At 43.0% G+C, this 25,334-nt stretch overlaps 1 protein-coding gene across 2 annotated transcripts in view; it reads right to left on the minus strand.

The window, feature by feature from the left end:
• Window positions 1–10,596, minus strand: part of FAM107B (family with sequence similarity 107 member B) — a 62,671-nt gene extending 52,075 nt beyond the window's left edge. Inside the window, exons 1-2 of one of the 2 annotated variants that reach the window (XM_026091258.1) lie at window positions 10,524–10,579; window positions 8,445–8,563 (exon numbers count right to left, since the gene is read on the minus strand). The gene's annotated coding sequence lies outside the window, so the exon portion shown is untranslated. Of the gene's footprint in view, window positions 1–8,444; window positions 8,564–10,523 lie in introns of both variants that reach the window. The other variant, XM_026091259.1, reaches the window with a different exon arrangement.
• Window positions 10,597–25,334: the final 14,738 nt, after the last annotated feature.

Here is a 25,334-nt window from a genome sequence, read left to right on the forward strand (position 1 = left end):
TCCAGGGAAGTGGGGAGAGGAATTGTGCAGTTAAATTAAAACCTCTCCATAAAAGAGGCTTATAAGATGCGTGCATCAAAAAAAAACAACTCAGGGTACAGACTGAATTGTTCGAGGGTTGAGAGGAAGACAGCAGAAAAATCTGATCATTTGAACCGACTACACTGGCCTTGAGCAGGAGGTTGATACTTCTGCCCCAGTGCCAAACTGATGTAAACTTCAAGCCCTAGATTCAGTCATAAATCCCAAGTAAAGATAAAGAAAGCACTTCTCTGACACACTCTTCTACTCCCCTTCCTTTAAGGGCTTCAAACTAATCCTATTTGCATCTAATCTGGACTTTAAATGTCCCAAACTTTAATAATTTCAGGTTTTAAAGTTCCATTCATCCACTCTTTATCAACAATTGTTTTACAGAGATATTTTTAAATTGCTTTAAAGAGCACCATGCATTCACTGTAGGACCTCTGGATTCTCTGGTGAGCACTATCACTTATTTACTTTAGGTTTTCCCTTAGTCAAGAGATGGTTAATCCACGTTCAGATGAAGCAGAAGCACCAGAGAGCACAAGACAGTTAAGGCAAAGGAATCTGATTCAAACAGCAGCCAGGACTGAAGATATTTCGCAGCCCAGGAAACTAAGAAAAAGTTGTTTTGCCTTTTAACCAAGTATGTTTAGAAACACGAAATGGTCATTAAGAAAGTCTGAAATTGCTTAAATTTATATAAAAGTGCCACTAAAAACTCCCTGTCTCTCCATTTTCATCAGTGATGCAAACTCACTGACTAAAAACACTAGGTACTGCAATGAAGTAAACACTTTCCAAATGCTTCTCCAGAAAAAGAAAAAAAAAATCCCAAACTCTGTTACAGGACCACAGTCTTCTCACAAAGGTCACAAATAGTCCTATGATTCATTCCAATTAAACATGAAAATACAGTGTACCATTGGAACTACCTTAGAACCCCAAGTCATTTGAAAACTAGCATTGGCACCATTCCAAAATATTTACATTTAAAAAAAACAAACCAGTAAGGGTCATGGCCCTTCAATGATCCAAAGAGCTTTTCAAAAGCATAAAGAGATGTTTATCATATGCTCAGTCCAATTCTAATGAAAATTAATATTTGACCAGAACAGAGGGAAAAATGCAATTTAATGAAGTATTCTTCATTTCCTATCCTAAACTGCTGTATCTGACATCCCATACAAAGATGTCAATCAGTTGTCTCTGAGTCAGCTATATTTCCACATTTAATGCAGCTGGTTTGGGTGACTCACACAAATAATCTGTCTGGAAGAGAAGTAAAAGAAATCTCTAGCATGATTTTGTTTTCAAGACAAAGTGGAATTTGCCTGGTGCTCCTTCTTTGAACTTCAATTATCGGCAAGTTTAATTTAAATTCCATTTGGGTTTTAGGATTTTTCTCAGCACCAATAAACTCCATAGATGCAAAGTAAGAGGCACAGAACTGGCAAGTAAGGAAGAGAGCATCGTCTAACCAGATCCTGTTTTTAGCAAGAAATAGCTCTTTAGGTTGCATACTTGCTTAAAGACCTTGATAGGAAGATGATTTCTATGTTGGGGTAACACGTTTATGTTTGAAATATACAGCTTTACATGTTTAGGTTATCTTTTCATTGTGCTCCCTTTTCAAATGTTTCAACCTGTTTGTTTTTATTGGTTCAAAGTCCTGAGTTCAAATTCTGTCCTCGCTACTAACTGCTTATAGCTGAAGGCACATCAATTCAGCCTTTGTTTCCCAATCAGTAAAATAAGGACAATAATAAACATTTATCTACTTCAAACAGACACTGAAAGAATTTGTTTGCCCTGTTAGTTTGTTTTTTAAATACACAATGGCTCTATAAGACTCTAAGCAGCAAGTACCTAGGTTAACTTCATTAACTGAAGTGATTATAATTTGGTAAATTGTTTGCTAAGCTTTCATATCCTTTCCTTTCTAAAGGATACCATGTCTTACAATACACCTCTGCGCCTCCCATTTGAGCAAACCATGATATTTTATGTTGGGTTTGTGGCATTTAACTATGGAGGTTAAAAAATTACACATTGATTACCAAGGCATTTAATCTTAAGAATCTGAATGGTCGTATTTTAGAGCACAGAACTCTTTCCAGTCCCCTTCCTGCAGGGAAATGCCCACCAGGAATGGCAGCAGAAGCTCCTCATTTCATTGCTTTTACAGTAATGAGTGATCTCTGACACACAATGTTTTGTTGACTAGTGCACGTAATCTGGTACTTTCTAAATCGAATCTTTGCTGGACTTCATGGCACTCTTTAAACATCTGCATTTAGAAAGTAAATTAAGCACATCTGTGGCTGTTTTAGCAGCCAACTAATCAACTTCCTATTAGAAAGAAAGGAAAATATCCTTAAAGTGCGACGCTGCAGATAGAGGTGAGTCTTAAGTCTTGTGAATCATCAAACTGATTAGGAAATCAACTGAGGCTTCTTCATCACTAGAGATAATGAAATGAATAAATGAACTGACCACTGTGACTCAAACTTCTTTTTTAATACTTTATTCTACTAGTCTTGGTGTTACCTGCAATAAAGAAATTAAAATCCAATAATAAAAAGGAAGGAAGGAGTTGGAAGAATCCCCTAGAACAGTCATTTAATGAAGCGCAGTTTATCAGTGCTTGTTACACCCCATTTGATGGGCTACTTATTAATTCAATTTCAGCCAATGTTTGGAAGGAAGAAGCTCCTCTGAAATCACACACTTCTCTACCTTAAAGCTTATTAGTAAATCCTTGCCTTTCGGGGCACAGAACAATTCCTTACAAATGCAGCCCTCCCCCTGTAGGCTACTAGATGATGGCAGTCAAAAGAATTAAACATTAAAGCAAAGCCTTCCCTTGATGCAGAGAAACACTGAAAAGTGACACAAACCAGCATTACTGACCAGACAGACTATCAATCTCTCACTGAGCACCTAGAACTGGCCCCCATTTTAGAAGAATCTTAAAAAATTTCACTATAAAAATGACACCAGTTACAGAGGTTTTCTAGTGAAAAGCACTGGTCTAGGGGTTTTTTTTAAGCCCAGTTTTCTTAGAAAATGAGACTTAGGGTATCTGCCTGTGCTCCTCCTCCCTGCAGTAAATTTTTAAGAGAAGCTAGCAAATGGATTACATTAATTAAAGGACCATGTCATCTTGGATCTGTATATCCTATTTGTTGCCTGGAAGCAGATAACAAGGTAGAGGAGATGTCTTTTTTAGTGCTTCTACAGAGAAAATGTAAATCTTAACTAGCTGGAATGTATATAGGCCCCTATAAGGCAGCTGAATGAGTAAAAACTTATCCTGTAAGGCATTAAATATGAGTGATAAGGTACCTTTATACATAAAACTACATCCACACTGGAGTTTCAGAAGAATCTGACTTTCCAACAAAGAGTTGCATTCAGTGCAAAACTGTAGATCTCAGATGCAGGAAACCTTTTTATTCTGGATTTGCAAAAACAGGCTGAACTAATGTCACAAAAAGTAAGATGCTTCACCTTTTTGCATCTCTAATGTCCATTCACTCACTGTCCCTTCCCTATTTAAACTGTAAATTCTTTGGGGCAGAGACTGTCTGTTTAGGAGTGGCTGGACAAGAGCGGTTCAGCAGGAAGGGTCCTCAGGCCACTGGAAAACAAAACAATAGCTGGCCAACTTATTTTCTAACTCGGGGTACTAACTTGGCATTACATCCTCAAGCAAAGAAATTTCTTTGATTCTGCTTACCAACTACACTGCAAAAAAACAAACAAAAAAGTCACTGAACATTCAGTAAATACCTGCTTTTATAAAGGGAACTTTGAAGGTATGTCACTTCTGGTGGATAGCACAGCCAGCTGATGCCTCCAGCCTTGCCCTCTTTTCACTCAGTTTCATCAGTCACTAACTAATGAGAAAGCAAGACAGGCACAAGAATTCAGCCTTGAGCTTCCCCCAAAAGAGAGCTCTGGTACAACAGCATCTCTAACTTCTGCTTCGCCGTGTAATACTCCTTTTAAAATAAATTGTCCACATCAGGCTGATTGACATGGATATTCAAGAACTACAGTCTTCATAACAAGTTTTAGGGCTGAATTTTTAGTTGCTGGAATTTCAGATAAATATTTTTGTTAATCTTTTCAATGGGATGCAGCATTAGCCCCAGAGATGCACACTTTCTATTTCTCAGAGAGATGAAATGTCTTTAATTCTAAAGCTAGTTTTTAGAAGTTATTTTCTAAAGAAGGAAAAATATGTTTGCATAAGAAGTTTATGACTTGTTTAGTCAGGAGAGCACAGGCAGAGGTAGCCACATGCACTCTTCCTTGAAGGGCACTCAGCAGCTCAACTATAGCAGAAAATCTGAAGGACGTCAGCAGCAGCAATGCAGTGGGACACTCAGCAAGGCATCTTTTTCTTTGCAAGTGTCATCAGGGAAACTGAGGTAGAAGACATACTGAAACAGTATGTCAGCTGAAACAGCACAGGTGCTCAGCAACTCATCCTGCCAGTAAAAAGAAAATTCCTCTTGGCCCCAACTAAACTCCTTGTTCTCCAGAGGTACTGAACAATAAAGCTTCTCCCCTACAGTCGTACCAACATGCAAAGTGACACAAGAACATCCATTTTGATCCTCATCCTTAAGCGCTCTGTTCAGCAAGAGGTGCACTTCACCCATCTGACAGCACAAACTCCAACTCCTCTGAAATCTTTCCAACTTGTTTGGAAGCATCCAGCATAGGCATTGGATTTATGCACACAAGAACAGTCTTGACCCACTTCTTGTCACATCATCTTGCATACCCAGAGCTGTTAACTCCGTTTTATTATTCGCACTAGAACAAAGGACTGTGTATATACGGGAGGTCTCATGAATGCCCATTCACTGTACATGCAAGGAGAGAAAAGAATCATTCTGTTATTTCCCATCATCATCCCCCTCTCACCAACCCACCGAAAGACCCACAAAATGCCATTGCTATAGAAATACCTTTGACTGGCAGTGGCTCGTTGGCTCCAGTTCAGAGCAGATGCCACTGGACTCTGCGAGTCAGCTAGCACCAGTTGGCACAAACACGGTGAACTGAATGTCCTTCTGAGACAGACAGGAGAACCCTTAATAATCAAATAAGCAAAAGTAACTTAATGCAGGTTTCCCTTTACACTATACCAAATAGTCTCAAGACTCAGTTTCCCCTCTATAAAGTATACTATACTGCAAAGATGAGGGACCACTTCTACCAAAAAGTCAAATATGAGGACATCTTCTCCTTCAGAAGAATTTGTGGATTTTAGCTTTCTAACTTACAGGAAAGGCAACTTTAATTCTTGGGAAGAGGATAAAACTGAGACCGATCCCACCAAAACAAGCAGCAAGCTTGCTGGCCATAACATTAAACCTCTCCTTATAACAAGGATACGTTTCATGCTTGATCATTCTAAGGATAGCTCTCTAGCGCAACTGGTACAGAGGGGCAGTAAATGTAACAGCCTAAAATATGCCAGAGGACAGAACAGAGGATTTCGGATTTCTTGTGCAAACAAGTGTATTGCCTGAAATCTCAGCATAAATGTAAAATAATGAAAGAAACACACCTCATCTGAATAGAAGGAATTTGTTCCTCTGTCCCTAACTGACTCCATTATTTCTCTCTTTGAAGAAGAGCATGTATTTACATAAAAGACAGTCTTCTGGCTTCGTGTTGCCAGAGAAATTTAATAAATGTAAGTAAATCCAGGAGCTATTACACAGAATAAATAAGGCAAAGGGTATTGCATTTGTACTCCCTGCTCTCATCATAAAACTAGGCTTCTTGTCCCATCTGTGCAAACCTGATTACCTGTGCAGCCTCGATTACCTCCAGGCTGAACAGTTCCATATTCAAATGCAAGTTGCACCAAGCCACTATGAACCCTGCCCTGCCAACTATAGAGTCAGACTAAAAAATTAGAGTAACTGCTGATTTGAAGTGTTATTTAAAAATATAATGGGGCCAGTGGACAGATGATTGCACACAAATGCCCCAAAGTCTTTGCGGCTTATTCATTTACAGATACTACTTGGAACCACTGCTCCCTTACCTGTGACTTTCCTGCCTTTCAAACTCCACAAAGCTTTATAGTGTAGTCCTAAATACAAGAAGTAAGCCGCCAGCTCGAAACATGTTTTGAAAGTAACACTTAAGATTACGACAGACTTTGCAATTGAAACAGTCAACTACCAACCTCAGTGTTGTAACTATGAATGTTACTTCAGACTTCAGTATTTTCAGCATCATGAAACACAGAGGTAGCAGGTACCCTCCAGCAAGTAAGTTTTCAGGTTACATGGAAAGAGGAAGAAATGGTTCTGCTTGACCACATCCTTCCTTTTCTCACAGATGTCAAGACTCCCTGTTCATATATTCCCCAGATGATTTCTGCCACAAGAGAACTACCACACTTAACTCCCCACTGCTGTGCAACACACACGGCTCTTCACACCAACACACTGAAGTGGAACAGCAGCTGGGTGAAAACAGCAGCTACATAAGCAACTGTGCATGACAAAAGTAAACGTAGTTCCCCTACCTGTTTTAGAAAATATCTTTAAAAGGAAAAGAGCCTGGTCTCTCAGAGTGGGGATCTACAGTCACATCATCTGACCTAACCGGAGGGGGCGCAGCGAGGCAGTTCTGCTCTTGCCCCAACCCTGCTGGCTGTGCAAAGCCTTCGCTTCCCTTGTGCTGGCACCTGCCTACACGCAACTGTACAACAGGCCAGATGAAGGACCTCCCCAAAGATCCAGCCAGAGACCAATCTGGAAACACAGCACCAATCTATTTAAAGGCAGGGGTAGTAAGGCGAAGAAAAATGCACCCTATTCTTTTCTTCTCTCTCCTATGTATGCTGGTGTCTTTGTTTAAGCACTTTCCACTGCAAAAAACTTGTGGTTTTTTTTTATAGTCTTAACAAAGACTGACATAAAGCGTTTGTTGTTGATGGAAGAAGTCGCCCACTAACTGCACGGAACCAGGTAACCAAACTGTTTTTCATACCCCGCTGTACAGTCAGTTTGGATCGTGCCTTGCCTCTTCACTCCACGTGGCTTGTGCAGGGGAAAGTCCACTCCTTTCAGCACTAGCCAAGAGGTTGGGGGACATGAGTTCGAGTTCTTGCACCACTACACCTTTCCCGTGTAATCATGGACAAGTTCATTTAAAGTACTTTTTTGTGCCTCAATTTTCTCACCTTCAAAAGGAATGTGGCAGTGAGAAGACACAGCACCTTGACACTTCAGCATGATTTTGGAAGCATTAATGTAACAAACACACACAAGATGAGTCTGACAATTCACAACACAGGGAGAAAGGAAGTATCATTGAGAAATGTAGTTCTAGCCAAAGAGTTTTTCTTTCTATTACAAAAAGCTTTTCCTATCAAATTTACACCTTTATGTTCAGGGTAGAATGGGATCAGTTCCCCTTTCACAGCTGAACCTTCTGCTGGCTTATATTAAACTCCAACTTACATGTTCTTCAAGTAAAGAGAGAAGAGTTGCAGGCTCTTTGCAATTTCACGTTAAGTTGCAAACCATACTTCCACTGATACTCAAGCACATGTCAAGTCTGGCCAGACCAGAATAAACTTTAAACTAGTTACTGATTTTAAGAAGCATTAAGCACTTTTTTTTCCCTCAAAGTTAGATGGTGAGTGGATTTTGCTCATTGATGCTTTCTTTTCCCAAAAATGCCAGAACAGTATCAGCTGGGAATTGCATATGACATGTTCTTTTTGCATACTTATGAGATCAAAATAGGTTGATCCAAAGCTGTACAGTGTACAAATGTCAGAAACAAAAAGGGCTCAGTAAAGATTCTGTAAAGCTGAGCACTGAAACTTGCTCTGTTTAAAACTGCCACAGTGTCAGAAGAGCCTAAGGGCTGGCCACATGTATTTCATTTTGCTAACTGGATACAAAGATAACACAGTTCTATTCAGTAAGATCATTTTTGAAACTTTGATGGAGCCAAATAAGTTCTATTAAAGCCAATTAATAGTTAAACAATTTCACTCTTCCTCCCACAGCTTGTAAAAAAGAATGTTTGCTTTTATCTTTACCAGTTTTTCTTCTGCTCCACTTTTTTTTAGATGTTTCTTCCTTCTTCACTGACATGATGAAGGGGCACACTCCAAAACATTTCTGTTTCTCAACATCATGAGTGTGGCACTATGTAAAAATTCAGTGAATTTCTCCACGCCCACCCCGATCTACTCCATCTATCTCAAGCCTGGCTGTTGCACTATGCGACTCTGTCAAACAACCTGCCACTTCAGCAAACGCACTGAGCGCGGTTACCACCCAAAGGAGCTTGTAAAGAGGCGTGAGCACGTGCGAGGAAGGAAAGACCTCAGAACTGCACCTGCCGCACAGTTCTTCACTTACCTACTGCTGGACTGTTACCGTGGGACAGTTCAATACAGCTAATCTCAAAACTTTAAATGGCCCAGGCGAGTTCAGAGAAACTTCTTCTTAACTTTGAAGAGAGAAAAAAGATGCCAAGACTGAAAAAGAAGCAAGATCGTAAATTAAGGGACATAAGAACTGAAACAGAGAGGAGAAAGTAAGTGCAGAGAGTATTTAGATGATCTGATCAGACGACTCTCCCACCGCTACGCCCTACTTTCAGGCCTACCAGCACAACGTTTTAATTAACAATACTAAAGTGCCGGAGATAAAATAGCAACGTTATTCTTAAATATTGTGGACTCTGAAATACACTAGCGACACTTCACCTGCCAAAGTCATCCCTGGCGAAACTCCACTGACATCAGGGGAACTACACCAAGCATGAAATCGGCCCATGGTTGCTTTAAGACAATAAAGGTTTTGTGTTAGAAGATACAGGACATTCACGGTTGTTTTTAATAAAGCCTAGCAAACAATTGTTTATTGTTACTGAGCAAATATCACTGACAGTAAGCAAGCAGCTATCACATTCGTAGTACATGCTGTCTGTCCATATATTGCTAGGAAAACAACCACCAATAAAGAAAGAGATTTTCAGTGTCCTGTTCCTATCAAGAGCAGATTAAAGACAGTTTAACTGCATCTCAAATCGCCTGCAAGATCCACAAGCAAATGGTCCCATTTTAACAATGTTCTTCCATGCTGCTACTTCTCTGCCAAGTCAATGAAAGTTCAATATCCCAGTTGGTGCTACGGGATTTGGTGCAAAAACGTATATCCCAGTGCAGAACAGCACTGCTGCCAGAAAGTTATGCAACAGTACTCCCACCACAAACTACACGCGGCAACCATATTATGCTCGCTCAGAAGTACTTTTTCCTCATTTTGTTGCCTGTGTTTGCCTGCAAATTCTCAATGAAAACTGAAAGTTCGCACGTTCCTGTTGCACTCTCGAGTTTGCTACAAGCACGCGCCGAATTTACCCGATCAGACTCCGCGCTGACGCCAGCCAAGGCCGTGTACAGCATTCACACAGTACTGACATATGCCAGAGCTCATTCAGCTGCAATAAATAAGTAAGTGGAAGCAGCAAGCAAGTATTTAAGTTACACAGACCTTCTGCGTTGCAGCCCCAGCCCTAGCGAACACCCAGATTTTCCCAATCCACGCAGTTATACCGGCCAGCGCATAGGAAAATCTGGACGTTTGAACTCTCGGGGCCGTCTGGGGAAACTTTGACAGGATGGCGGTTGCGGGAGCGGACGCCTGGAGAGACAGGGCCGGTCCCCGGGCCTCGCACCACGGCCAGTTCCTACTTCTTCACTAAAGTCTCGTCAGGAAACATCCACCCTCCGCGCTCCTCCGCGCATCGGACGCTCGGCTGCGGCCGCCGCTCCGAATTCACGTTTCACGGGACGGAAAACACAGGGAATAATTCCGCGGTGCCAAAGTAACGCGTTTTCCCCTTTCACCTCCCGTTTCGCCCCGAGGCCGGGCCGCGGCGGGCACCGGGGAAAGGCCGCGACGGAGGCGCCGAGTCCCGCCCGCCCGCGCAGCGGAGACCCCCAAAACCGCCCCCGAACCGGGGAACAAAAGTTGCTGCGCGGACTGGCAAACAAAAACACCCCGCCGGCTCCGCCGCACTTGCGAGCCAAAAGCGGAGAGAGGGGGAAAAAAGAAAGGAAGAAAAAAAAACTTCCATTATCTGCAAAAAACCCCCCGTCCAGGCGCGGATTTAAGCGCCTGCCTGGCGGGAGCCGCCGAGCAGCCTCAGCTCCGGCCGCCGCGGGGTGCAGCCCGGCACGGCGCATCCTCGGTGCTTCCTCTCGCCGAGGGAAGGATCGGGGCTCCATTGTTGCGGTTTTCACCCTTTCCGCAAGGTAGAAACTGAAGGACCGGCCGCCAGCGCCCGGGTCCCCCCCCCCCGCCCAGCGCCGAGGCCGCGGGGTGCAGCGGGGGGGTGCAGCGGGGGGGACCCCCCGGCGGGGAGCCCCCTCGCCCGCCGCCGTCCCCCCCGCTCCTTTGTGTGCCGGGAGACCCGCGCGCGGCACCTACCTCGCGGGGGACGAGGGCAGGCGGCGCCCCGAGGCGAGGCGAGGCGGGAAGCAGCGAGGGCAGCAGGGAGGGCGGCAGCTGCCCGCTCGCTCGCTCGCTCGCCGTCTGCCTGACTGACTGACTGACTTGTGGCGCGGCCCCGCCGCACGCGCCGCGCCGGCCCCGGCTCCAGCTCCGGCTCCGGCTCCGCGAGGGAGCGGCGGGGCGGGGCGGGGGCGGGGCCGCCGCTGAGTCACCGCGCCGGCGGCCCGGCGCGGCCCGGCGCGGCGGTGCGCGACGGTGCGGAAAGCGGGGAGGAAGGGAGCCCCCCCCCCCCAACCCCCCCATGCCGGGGCGCCCGACCTCCTCCACCTGCAAAAGTGCCTCCTTCTTCTCTTTCTTCCTGTCAGAAATCTCACGCTTTCCCGTGTTTCTCTCTCTTTTCACCGCCCGCCCCCCCCGTCGTGGCTCCGCGCTGTCCCCTGCGGACGTCTCCACCGGCCACGAAACGCCCGCTGGGGGCCCCGCGCCGCAGCCGGGCCCGTCCGAGCGGGTTCGGCCCTCGGTCCGAAGTGGAGGCGCTGAGATGCCCCGAAACCTGTTTCGTAGCAAGGGAGCAACGACGGGGAAACGCGCGGCGGCTTTGGGAATGAGCCCCAAAAAGGCCTTTGGGGCATGAAATGTATGTTTATATGTTCCTGCACATACTTGGATTTAATCAGCTTCTTTTGTGTATTTATCCCAAGGATTATTCCGAGTTTCCTCGGAGCAGATGAGCTGTGTCACAGCGAAGTGACAGCGGCGTCTTTACGCATCTCCGGGATGGAAACACGCTGGACCCTTGGGCTTGGGGGGCTCAGCAGTGCGAGCATCCAGCATCGCTTCGCCTTGGGAGGTGGACCCGTCCCTCCAAAAACCCCAACCCCGAGGAGCCTCCGTGGGAGGCATGTTGGGTGCTCAGCAGGTGGTGCTATTTCCAGAGAATTACTGTTTTCTGTGGGGTGAGGCAGAAATCCTGGGCACTGGCATGTATTTAAGCCTGCCCAGGTCTTTCTGTGAGGCTGTGTTATCGCTAGGAAAAGGGGCAAGGACAAAATACCTGTGTGAAACCTAGCACATGGATGAAAGCCAAAGCGTGCGTGGCCACTCTCTGTTCTGGCTCAGTTTAAGTCAGTTGGGGATCACATTTACAGATGCCAAGCGCCAACAGATGCAATCAGAGCTATGCTGTGAACAAGCACAGTGCTATAAAATGCTACATGCGCCTCAAAAAGTAACTAGCAGCATCACAAGTTGGGCACCCACTTGCACGGTCAATGTGCGCAGTGGCAGCCTTGGTTACGGCCAGCCTCATTCCCCAGACGCACTTTCCTTCACAGGAGTGTTGCGAGATATATTTGTTCCTGTATGTGGAGCGCATGGATACTATGGAGAGAAAAACCTCATAAAAATTGATTATTTTTTATTAAATGCGGTAAAATGATGTGCCTAGATGAATGAGGAGTATAAATATTGAAGGGCTCCCTGGTCTGTGAGCAGCCCTCTGTCTGAAGCTTGCGGGGGGCCAACAGTGTATATGGTCAGAGAATTGTGAACAGCGAACAAAGAAAAGGAGCTGCAAGGCCAGCTGGAACACTGGCTTTCCCTATCTTTTGCATTCTTGACCTTACTGACCTCTCCATATCGTTTCTGTACATAACCATTTGTCTTCTAAAGAGACTTTAGAACTAATCAAGTTTTTTATCTCCATTGCATTAGACGCTGCGCACGCAGTTGTCCCTGCTCTGAAATCTGACACTCTACATCAGTGTTTCCCAACCCTTCCTGATCTTAGACAGCTTTTTTTTGCTGTGATATGTACTGTCTCCTCCAGCAGATACTGCATATCCACACCTTTAAATGGAATGTAACACTTTGCTGAAGTTACCTAAAATTTCTGGGTATCTTGCCATGGCTTGTCAAAGGAGCACAGGCATTTTTGATGGTGATAGCTGCTTTGTATCAGTGTTACGTTCAGTTACATGTGTAGTTATGTAGTATTGCTGACCATGCCAGGTGCAGATTTAACAAAGTCCCTCCCCACGCATACCATCAGCCTGTGCTGCATGAAATGACTGTAATGCCTTGCAACCCCCATGGTTGTATACGGAATTGAAAACTATTGCTGTACATAAGTGAGAAAGACAGAGAGAGGCAGAAAGTTCAAAGCACTCACCAAGAACGCATTTGAGGATCAGTGATGGCTGAGATCAATCCTGGTGTCTAACTTCCTTACTCAGTGGTCAAATGATAGCTCTGAGTCAAACCTCTCACAAGCAGTTTAAGGGACGGGGCTGTGGCATTTGGTTGCCAGTGGGCCTGTGCTGGCACAAGAGCTGCTATGTGTCCCAAATCTCTGGGTGGGGAGGAAGTGAGTGAGTAAGGGTTGCTACCCATGGGTCCAGCCCAGCTCCATCCCACAGTGAGGAAAGGGGGCACTTGAGGATTGTACTGTCTCCCCTCCATGGACCACTCAAATTCCTGGAGTTCCCCTTACTTCTTTTAGGCACGTAGTATGTGCCTTATGGCTCCTGACCATATGAAAATTATCGTACGTGGTTCATGTCATAAGGAAATTTGGCCACCGCTGCATTATACTCATGACAAGCCTTCTTCCGCCAGTGCTGTGGATGCTGAAATTCCAAAAAGCACTTGAGGAAGCCTCAAGGATCTTTCTAGATGAAAAGCACTGCATAAGATGTTATCATTTTATTTTCAATGAAAAGCAATATATTGGAATCCAAACTACGAATAAACTGGCTGCACTTTAGAACAGCTCTCAGACAGAATGATGTACTGGAGATACTTAACAAGATAAATCCTTTTTTTATTAACATTATAGCCAAAAGTATATAGTCATGCTATTGTCTAAGCATCATGGGATGTAAGTAGTTTGGCATTCTGATGTCTTATGAATCAGATCTTCATATTATCTATTTTAATTGCCTGTCGGCATTTATATTTCTTTTCAGTCAAACTTCAGAATTAAAAGCAAGATCATCCTTTAATTACTTGGGTTGTTGTCTTCGTGGGTGTAGGGATTGCATATTACTCTGTGTCTGGACCATATCCAGCCTTTGAGTGTTACCATAATATAACCTTAAATAATAACTTTTTTTGACAGAAACAAAGTGGAGTAGAGAGTCAGCTACTGCGGGATTCCCCTTGCTTAATTTTAGCTGTCTGAAAATAGATGTCTCGTCTAAGCAGGTCATGTAGGGTGGGGGGAGGTAGGTACCGTCAGAGGGAGATTCAGGCGTCCTACCTTAGGTGTCTGTATCAGAATTGGCTAAGTGCTTCTGCTGGTTATAAAAGGCAGTTTCTGACAAGCTTCAGCTAGATGCCTTCCTTAGAAATTCTTGAGCTATATGTAACTCCTTTTTCCAAACTGGCAAAATGCCTCCCCATTACCTGCTTGCCTTTGTAAACATGAGATGAGCACTGCCCAGATAGTATACCAGTGTTGTTATTCCAGATAACATGGAGAAGCACTGACTTGCACCATATGGGAATGTGTTTTTTTTTGTTCAAATATACCAATTAAAAATTTTTTTTTTAATTTTTAATTTAATAAATGTAAATAACCAGAATGTAGGTTGCTCTAAAGATTTTTCCATACCATAATTCTGCAGAGACATCAGGTAAGTATCTGAAGAAACATCTGCTATCCACGTAGAGGTGTAAATAAATATAGGAGCTGAACAATACGACATTTGAGTTTGCAGGATTTTCTTTACACAAAGCCAGGGGCATGAAAGGGATTTCCTCTAAGTTTTGCTGTGTATTAATAATGAAGATCAGGATGCCACCTTTGCTTCCTCTTCTGAGCATACAGTGAAAGGAAATAGTTCTGGATCAAATCACAAAGAGCAGTAGAAAAAACAGAATACACTCCACACCGGCACTCCAAAGTTTAGTTACCCAGTGTGCTGCATCTTTATGGAAGAAGGAGACAGATAAATCCCATATGTTAATAGCTGGCCCCCTGTGGCTGACCTTTGGCTCAAATATTCCATATTGTGATTAATGTTGCACAGTTGGATCCAAAATATGCTCATTCCACAGGCTGCAGAAAAAAAGAGGGATTCTGTTTACCTTCCAACAGCAGAATTTCATTTGATTGCTCTTTTAGAGACTGATTTTATCCCTGCCTATAGATTGCCCTTTGAAAAACTGCTCTGTACTTCCTGAACTAGGACTCTTAAGATCCAGCTTCTCTTATTGCCTCTGCTACTGGCTGGTTGGGCAACCTGAAATATGTAATTTTGTCTCAGTTTCTGCTCCAGTAAAACAGGGAAAATAACTGACTTCCTTGCTGATGCAATTTGAAATCTGCAGATAGAAGACACTAAACAGGAGGTTCATCTCTAGAGAAAATTACAGATTGTCCTCTAGAATCTAGAGGTTTCACAGGATTAGGTCAGAAAATGATACCTGCATTTGGCTCATGGTTTTCTGGCCACCTTCTCCCCTTATCTTGCAACTCTGTACATAGACTGTGCTTGCCTTCTCATGGTATTATAGTAATTTTATATCATTCTAATACCATAAATTTTATTGGTAGGCCTGGCAGAGAGAAGCAGGCATTTGTACAAAGAAATCCAGATTTCTGAGCTGATCTGTCAGTTTGATCCTGAAGGCGCACAGCCTTTCTACGGACCTAATGTGCATCCCATATATTACAAATACACAGTGCATAACACTACATGGCACTTTTCTAGGGAAATCAGATCCTCAAACATGTGGTAGTAGGTGGGCTCAGAATTGTAATGTAAAACATACAACGGATTCAAACAACATGTCTCTGGCATTTGCTATAGAGTTGAAACCCTTGAGGTACAGTGATTAATAATAACAGAATTTCTCCATGAGTTCTCTAGAGTCAGGTCTGCCACTGAAAGCCTTATCCAAAGCTGATTTGCTAAATTGCCATTGCTAAAATTGCCACAGCCTTTAGATTTAGATTGAACACTCATTTCTGGTTTCCTCCTAGATGAGATGAAGCAACAAGCCCTGATGAAGGCTTGGAAGCTGCTCCTGCTCCCATGGAGATCACAAGGAATTTTGCTTAGACTGGGCCTATAAAGACATGCCCAGCTGTCTTCCCAGGGATGACACAGAAAAATCTATAAATATACAGCTGTAATAGCTGGAGAGGCAGAAAAGCGTGAGACAAAGCCTTCGAGGAGGTCTGTCCCCACCTCCAGCCAGGACACATCTGGACTGCAACACAGGCTGGGCTATTTTGTTCATTTCCTTGCTGTTTTGTTTGCCAGACATGACAGGCTGTTAGCTGATTGTGCAGGGGGTGGCCTTACAACGGTTACAGCAATCTCCTGTCGTTTCCCGCTATAGCAAATAATCAAGTGCTCTTTTCCCCATGAAAGGAAAGACAGACAAGATACCCTCCATGCTCTAAACCATAAAGTACATGCAAATTGCAAATGTCAGGCAGCTTTTTTTTTGTCCGTCCTGTAGTAATGATTGCACTCCAATGACTTTCCATGGGCCACATAGACACTTGCAGAGAAACATGTGCACAGATGAAGACTTTACAGCATTTTCCATCACAGGATCGCAAAGTGCTTGTTAAACTCAACAACCCTAAGAAATCAATAGTGGCCCTTCTAACTATGCCATTTCCAGCATGCCTAGAATATATAAGCACCAGAATATACAAGCATGTATATTTTAGAGATGAGGAAACGGAAGATCTTCATTTTCAAAGAACTGTCAACTCCAGTTACAGGGAAGTTAATGGAAGCCTTAGAATCCACCAAATCTGAAAACAACAACAACAACAACAACAACAACATACCTGCTAGCATTTGGTATTTAAAAAGCAGAGAGTTTGACCTCTTAAGTGTTGAGTTTGCTATATATCCCTATGGAGGATTTCCTATGCAGAAATCCACGAGCATGGATCGTTGCTGTACACAGCAGTGAGCCTGGTGCAAGCTCAACATCCCGGAGTTTGCAGTAAGCTCTGCAGAATCAATGGGGGCATTCGAGTTGTGAGAGTGTCTGGCTCCCTTTGCGTGCACAGATCAACTCACCTTATGATACTGCAACAGTAGTTGTGCTGCTGAGCACCCACAAATCCTTAACCTCAGCCAAGATGTTTTGTTTTTCCATAAAGTTCTAGAAATGCAGAAAAAGCCCCAGGATGGCAGATGACTTAAAGAAGTGATAGAGATGCCCGAGTCAACACACTGGTAGCAATGCTGGGAGTAAGATTCAGAGCTGCTGGTTCTCATTGTCTAAGTAACAGGTACATTGCACACTTGAGTTTGTCTCATGACAGAATTGATTCCGGTGACTGTCATCTGTGTGCAACAACTCTGGCTAGCTCAGAAATGTCTTAAGCTGTTGAACTGCAAACTTCTGCCTGCATGATATCTAGCCCTGCATGCCACTAGGACTTCTGGGGGCATTCTTCCTGGGGAAATTGTGCTAAAATAAGTTCAAAGTCTCTCTGATTCTTTCTTAGTGAGTCATTAATCATGGGAGAACTTGACTTGTTCTTCTAGACACATGAGAAAATATGTGGGAAGAAACTGAAGAGACAAAGTAAAGTTAGCATCCCAAGGGAAAGCAGAAACCTTGGCTGTAACCCATACTTCTAGCTGTGCCTTCAAAATCAGATAACAGTGTCTTGTCTACAATCAAGGAGACTATGGGAAACACCATATCAGAGCCTTCAACAGTGGGTAGTGAAGATACCATGTGACCACAATAGACTCCCAATGTCAGACAAGTCTCCAATCGCCAATTCTAATACAAATCATAAGAAAAAGTAATGACACAAACATGAATGATTAACAAAAACAGGTTTTCAACATTTTTCCTGATTTCCCACTGATATAAGTTATTATTCTGTCCCTAATTCTTCATTTTTGTTTTCCACCCCCTGTGGTTTAGTAACCAGCTGGCATTCCTTAGAAAGAAATCAGCAGGTTGATTGAGGCTGTGGCTACCCTGAAGTCCTCTGAGGCTTTCTTATTGACTGACCATATCTTAGATAAGGTTGCCAGTAAATTATAGCTCTGCTTAAGAGCATCTGCCTCAGGGCTGCTCTCCCCTCATTATAAAACCTGATCTAATCCTGCATGTCTCTTCAATTATTGGAGACTACAATACAAGAAGTGGCTTCCCTAGTGAACCTGAAATGAGATAAACTATTCCAAGTAGGATAAACATGAATGCTCAAGAGTGTGGCTAAGCATCTCCAGACCAGTCTCCTTCTGATATCCATGTGGTTTCCAATTGAATAACATATCACCACTCCTATTAATATTGACTGTTATTTCACCACAAAAATGAGTTAAAAAATTGATGTCCGTACACCTGTCAATAGAAAACTTGTAAGTATTTTTGTCTGCAAGAATCATGTGTGTGACAATTCAGGTGACCACCTTAGAAAATGTACTGTATAAATCACTTGCTTTAGGCTCTCCGATCTGCAATAGAAAGCCTTGGGAGATGTCTTATCTCCAGACAAATACTCCATACAAATACCAGACAAATACTCCATACAAAATACATGAAAAATACTTTGCTTGTTTTTGATTGTAAGACCAATGAATGTCAGAAAGCAAATGGAAAAGGAACAAGCTTATTTTGACATTTTTGCACCTTGGACAGATAATTTACATCTTGGGTTAGAGGGTGAATTGGATACATCGGTGCTGATGGGGATGAGTTAGCCCAGTTTACAGCTCCGTGAAGTAAACAGATCCAGTCCAGAGCTGAAAGAGAGGACTGTGCAACTGCAAAGCTGCAAAACATCTCACACCCTACTGCCTGACTGAGTAAAAGGCCTGTTAGCCCTCCTGTTGGATCCGTACCTGCTGCAAGGTCTAACAGTTGCCTTCCCCGCACATAATAACACAAATGTACAACTTCCCAGGGTCCTGCCTGAACTGTAGCTTTCCTTGAACCTCACCTTTTGTGAGCAGCCTTTCATTGGAGAGAGTGTTAAGCTGCTTGTTGCTTTAACACAAATGTAACCACTATGTTTCAGCACTAGTAGATAGCTTATTTTTATTTACAGCTTTGTATTCCCATCTGGATAAATAAAAAGAAACAGAAGGATTTATTTCATTCAGGGGGCAAATTTGCCTCTGGCAAACAAATTAATGGAGCCTGTGAACCCAAGCCAAGAGTTATATGACAGTTTGACTGAATGTAACTCTAAGGAATTATTCTAATTGTGCTTTAAAAACCCAGATTACGTTTATTCCACAGCATTTCTTTCTGTCTAAGAGGATCTTATTGTTCACCCAGCTCCAAATATGGAGTGAAGTTTGCCCTCTCTGATGGAAAAAGAACAAGCTGTCTTGTCACTGCTAACATCCGTGTGTGCTATTCATTAGATCATTAACTTGTACTAAGGAGGGCAAGACAGCTCGGGATGTCAGGAGAAGCACTCGTGTGAGGACACGGTGGGACTACACAGGATCATTCTTCCTCAGTCCTGGCCTACATTACCAGTCCAAGGAAGTGCTGTCTGTCCTGACAGACAGGCCTCAGAGGATCTTAGGAAGGATCCTAGGAAGCTATCCCATAAGCATGAGTGCATGCTGCCACCTTTACAGAAAATGGGAAAGGGAGCAATCCACTGATCCTTCAGGTGCAGTCCTATGGCTTCTTTCTGAAAGGAAGTAAGCCCTACCTTCTTCCCCCCGTTCCCGCATCCCCCACCATCTTTCCTAGTGAAGCAGTATCAGATGTTGAGATCTTTACAAGGGACTCCTCTTGGAGACCTCTTTTCTTGCACTTCCTTCTGATAGGTCATGTATGAGGATACAAAAAGCCCATAAGATTCCTGTAGTCTGCCCTGTTCGGATTACAAATCTGGCTAGAGCCATCTCCAGTGGTGAACAAAAGCAGATGCCCAGGGAAGAGAATAAGAAAAGGGTAAAGACATCTGATACCCCGGTACTCTCACAGCCTTTTGCCACTTGCATCTTCCTGAGCTGGATATAGATTTCTATGAATTTGGTAACTCCGATCAGACAAGACAGATCTCTTTCCCATGAACTTGTCCAATCTCCCTTTAAATTCATGTAAGCTTTTGCAATATCTTTTGGCAAGAAATTCCAAAGTTCAATAGTCTTCTCACAGGAGAGGATACTCTGCTACCAATGGTAAGAAATGCGTTGTGTAAATATTAATCACTAGCACTTAGTACAATCTTCCCCAGAGGAAACACGATCCTACAGTCAATAAAGGCAAACTTCTTCAGGCTTCTCTGGTGCAGGATCTAAGCAATACGGTCTAACCCATGTCCCCTAAAATCAACAAGAGAGTCTCTCTTGATTTTAGTTAGGCCCACAATTCCTACCTGCCAGAAAAGTGATTCCAAATACTTACAGTCTCTTTCAAAATTAAAACTCAGTCAAAGTGAGGTTTAACCTCCTCTCAGTAGCCAGTGCCCTTAAACACAGCTCTGGGTTTGCAATGCTCCTCTGGTTTCTAGACAAATCTGTCACAAAGTTGATTTCATTTCAAAAAAGCTACAGAGTGTTTCTTACAGAAACGTGAAAGGATGAATGCTAATGAATGGTGAGTTGGGCTGCCATGCTAGAAACAATTATAGAAACAGATAGCTCCAATAAAAAGCTCTGTTCTCATTTACGTGGCTACAGCCCTCATCTAGCTATATTGTGGTCCTTTTTATCAAAGGATCTAAATCCGGATGATCTTCTTATAGTTCCCTCAAATTTATACCAGTTGTATTCTGGTTTTGATCAGCTATTTTCTATTGAGCTATTAACTAACGCAGCACTAGCCTGTAAATACAGTAGACTTTAATGAAGAGGACTCTGTTATTTATGTATTATTTGTAGACAACTTCAGTCTTTCCCTGAACTAGACATGTCACTATGACCCATATAGTCAATATGTGTTGCATTTGCATTCTTTTATAATGCAAGTCAGTTGTGGAGTTACACACAAACAGATCTCAGGGGGCCCTGGCCTCCCAGCTGTATTAAATAAATCCCCATAAGCACAAAAGAGGAAGAAAGGGAAACAAAAAGCTTCCTGCTAGCTTTTCCTGGAAGCATAGAAATGAAATAATTCACTTCTGAAGTGTCCTATGGAAATAAAGTGCAGTTAGAAAACATCAGAAAAGGACCCTTACAGAAATACGGTCCTGGAACTGCAACAGTAAACATCTTGCCTTTAGAGAGGAATGCAGTTTTCCCAGTACATTCGATCACCATCATGGCCCTGCAGAAAACACTTGGTCCTTAATCTTTACTCAGACTAAATGTCATTGTATTGAGAAAATCACAAGGGGAAAGTGCACCACTTTGATGGGCATAGTTACCATGCTGGGTTTTTTTTACCAGTTGTTTATATAAACTCCTCTGCCCTGTTTTACAGAGTTGCAAATATATGTCTTTATTAATACACATATGCTTCTCAAGCTGATTCTGGTCTGATAAAAGGAGCTGTTTAGGCAGAATTTTTGGTTTCCTGGCAAAATATTTAAATGGAAACTTGAAAACAATTTTGTTTCAGTTAAAATGAAACATTTCTCAGGGTTTGTCCATTTATTAACCAAAAAAACACATGCCTTCCTAAAACCTTTAACAAATATAGATATTATCTACAAATGTTTCCATTTAGTCTAAAAAGCCATTTCTGGAAAAAAACTTTTTTTGGCAATACCAATATTCTTCTACAAAAGCTGATGTTAGACCTATAATGATCCTGGGCAGACCTTGTAACACGGGTCATTCTCACCTCGTTTTTCCTTATGGGTAGCTTATGGGACCCTCCCATGCATTAAGCCCTGGACAAGTGGCATATGAGTTGCCTTTAAAACCAGCTCCTCCCCTGTGAGCATCTCATTGTCTGTATCCCCTGGACTTAATGGGCAATGGAGGGATTTTTCATTCATCTCCTGTGACCAGCTTGCCACAGTGTTTTACCATATGTCCCTTCACACAAGAGACTGAATAGAAAATCATTGATTTTTGCTTGTGTATGTGTTACAGATCTTGGGGAGGCGAGGGAAGCTCCGTAGCATTTACTCATGGTGCACTGGTTTTGTCCACTAATTTCATAATTCTGGTCTTACAGCATCCAGAGCGAAGACACATTTTTGTTAGTAATAAAGTGGATGGGAAAAGGCTGGCAAAAGTTTGGCCCAAAGCATATTTCATTTCCCTGACCATAATATCAAGGGATCAGAGAGGACAAACGGAGTTTACAGTGTGTCACCAGCCCTCCTAGGACATGCCATGTCTTGCACATGAATGTGATTTTACCAGTCCAAGCAGCGTATCTGAAACCCTGTTTGCATAGGACATACTGTGCTGGATGAGCTTTGTTTTACAAAATCCAAAGTGGGAACTTTGAGGGATGAGGGGTCTAATCAAAACTCCCTGACTGGGAAGAGTTAGATAAATGGTTCTGGTTTCAGTCCATCTCCCACATTAATCCTATTATTCAGTGACTGCTTAGAGCCATCTCATGCTCATTTAAACTAAATACATAACCCAATTATAACAATCCTGAGCTATTTAGAACTACAGAAGCAGACTAAATTTCAGTGCTTCTGCATTTTAGATCATTCAGACCTCCAGAGCATGAATATCTATCTATATTGTCACTTTATTTCATTTAATCTCAACAATCATTAAGAAATTGCTTACATGGGTTAGGAGGTTGGCATATTTTTGTATATGATGCAATAGTTTCAGCCAATTTCCTTAATAAACCAGCATCTAAAGGAATTACTGGATATATAAATCCCCTGGTATGGTTCTATGTCTGACTACAGGATACAGGACTTAGGTCTGCAAATCCACTTGGGTCCCTGGGATCATGGGAATGTGCTGAAGTGATGGCAAAAAAAGGACTGAGGAAAAGGGTGGAGTTGAAAGTGTTCAGTCCATCAGCACAGCGGCTTACCTAGCAGAGCTGGAGCATTACCAAAGGCCTCATGGCTCTCTCTTTTGCTATAGGAAATAATCTGCTAACTAGCAAATTCACAGTGGAAGAAAACAAAGAGAAGGGGTTAGTTAGACAAAAGAGTGAAATGCTTTTCTCGTCAAGTGTTCTTAAACCCAGCTGCAAGCTGATCTGTTTGCTAGGGATGGTAAACTATGTATTTCCATGGGATTCTTACAAGGTTGTGATTAAAAGCAAGGAACACTCACAAAATTAAAATGAACTGAGAAATTAACTAAAACAAGGGCAGGAAACTCACGGTGAACATAAAGCTGAGCAGATAACTTCAAGCATATAATTTCTTTTGTGCCATTCAATTTCATAAACTGTCCATGAACAGATTGCAAAATTAAAACAGTGATAAACAATAAAATGCTTGCTCATTACTAGAAGAATTGATTTGCATTTTTCCTAGAGATAATTCTTGGTCTTCAAATTGTCTCAACCAGGATTGTGTGGCGGTCATAATTTGTACAGTGTAACTTGGTCACACAGGTCAGATGGCTCTGCAGGACTTAAAAACAGCCCAGTTTGTTTCAGTGGTGAACTGAAAGCTTTTGCGTATCAAAAACACTGGAGGACATAGTGGAATTGGAGAAGGTACAGAGAAGGGCAAATGAAGTCAAGCAGATGGAGCAGCTGCCTTGCAAGGAGAGACCTAAAAGGCTGGGACTCTTCAATTTGGAGAAATAGCAGCTGAGAAGGTATATGAGTGAGGTTGGACAGCTCACAGAGGAAATGGGTAAGATGCAAGGGGCTAGGATATTCACCAATCCCTCAGTCCTAGAGCTAGAACAGCACTCAGTGAAACTAGCAGAAGATGGGTTCAAAACAAAAGAAACCACCTCTTTACACAGCAGGCAGTGAAATTCTGAAAGTTGTTGCCACAGAAGGTTACAAAAGCAGACGGTCTCAGCAAGTTTGAAAGGAGATAGAATAATTCACAGACAACAGGTCCAAAATGAGATAGTAAGGAGAAGAGGCAGGGAGTTCTCCTCTAAAATCCCAAAACAGTAGCTGTGGATGCTGGAGAGTGAGAGGGAAATGGATTGCAGAAAGTGTTCATGCTCATGTGCTCTCTCTAGCTAGTATCTCCTATTGTGCCTATTGGATTCCCATTTTAGAACCTGAAGAAGGTGGAGGAGGAAGACCTGTGACTGGACTATTGATCTGAGCAGGAGCGCATTTCTCATGTCCTTAAGCGGTTTGGAGTGGGGCACAATTCATGCAAGTTATCTAACCCAAAAGCAAAATAAGTCCTTTTATATAAACTCGCACAGGTGTGGAAGAACATGCGATGATACAATCATAGATTTCTCCACCTTGGATTTAGTCTGTACACTTCAGGTCAAACTCCACATCTCTGTTCACATGGGACTAGTACATGTATTCTTTGCTAGTCATGCAGGAGCTGGGCTTCCCAAAATTGGAAAAGTCACGAGTCAAAAGGAGTGGAAATTTTAGTAGAACAAAAGAAACCTAAAGAGACAGTAAATCTGACTTAATTGCTCTAGGCACAAAGGCTCAGCTGTAGGAAGTTCTTGTGACCTCTCTGGTCACTAGCAAACATCAACAACAATGAGTTCATTAATCAGCTTGCGCCACCCCCCACACCATGTTTTTATCTTGTCAGCCTGCTTTCCTCTTTCTGCCCACTTTCCTGCTTTCCTGACATGCCTTTAGATTCCCCATGGTACTTACGAAGCTGCTTCTCTTTCCCACCCACATCTCTTTTCATTCCACTGTGCCCTTTTACACTCTGAATGCGCATTTGACCCTAGCAGACATAGGTCCCTGCCCTGCGACAAGGCCTTTGGCTTCTCCAACCACGGTCTTGTCCCGGTTGCAGTTCTGCTCTGATGAACTCCGCTGGGAGCATGCACAGCGGGAGAACACGAGGGCTAAACCCGGCCGTGCAGCTGTGACGCGATGTGCCAGAATAAACGTTAGCATTGCAGGAGAGGCTGATGATGGGGACCGGCCAGGAGGGCTTCATGCTTCAGTTTGAGCAGAGCCAGTGTTTCACAGTTCAAATCAAAATGGCCAGCTGTTGCGCAGACTGACACCTCATGAAAAATTAACTGGGTGTAAATCAAAGTAGAATCACTTTCTGCCAAACCGCTGAGATCCTGAATTTCAGTGGTGCTTCATATTAATTTTCTTCTTCTTCTTCTTCTTTTTTTTTTTTTTTTTTTGCACCTGAAAATTATTGTGGGCATGATTTTGTGTCACCAGTTATACAAGTCAGCAAGCTTAACAAAACTTCAGGCATTGCTTCATTTGTGCCCAGTTGCGGACAGCAAAGGACACCTGCAATTATGTATACATGGGTCAAATTATAAGGATAACGCTTAGAGAAGATTGGGAATTTTCCAGTGAGCTGGCTTTTTGTTGGGGGGTGGGGGGAAGCCTGATCTACCTGAGCTGAGATTTTTTGTGGGAGTGTTCACACCAGTTTCAACAAAGAAAGATTTCTGAGAAAAAACACACAACATCATAGTCAGCTTTTCCCACCTCAGAATGGCAAGAATTCGGAGTTTAGAGCATTTACTTACGATGTGGGAGCCAATGTCATATCTTGCTTTGCGTAATTCAGAACACATAACTGATTCTGATTTTCAGTGTCTTTGGTTGAAATTGTCTCACCTGAAATATTCACTCAACTGAAGGAAGTCCAGCTGACTCTGCCTCAGTAGTCACAGGACTTATTAAGTCTATAAAAGACTGCGGGTCACCTCTGGATCTTGATTTAGACAGGGCAAAGTCCTGAACAGTGCATGTCCAAGGCTTTCTGGCCAACCATAAATGAGGTTGAGGTTCCAGGCG

Source organism: Apteryx rowi, unplaced genomic scaffold, assembly GCF_003343035.1.
Source record: "Apteryx rowi isolate R43461 unplaced genomic scaffold, aptRow1 scaffold_9, whole genome shotgun sequence".
Classification (NCBI taxonomy): Eukaryota; Metazoa; Chordata; class Aves; order Apterygiformes; family Apterygidae; genus Apteryx; species Apteryx rowi.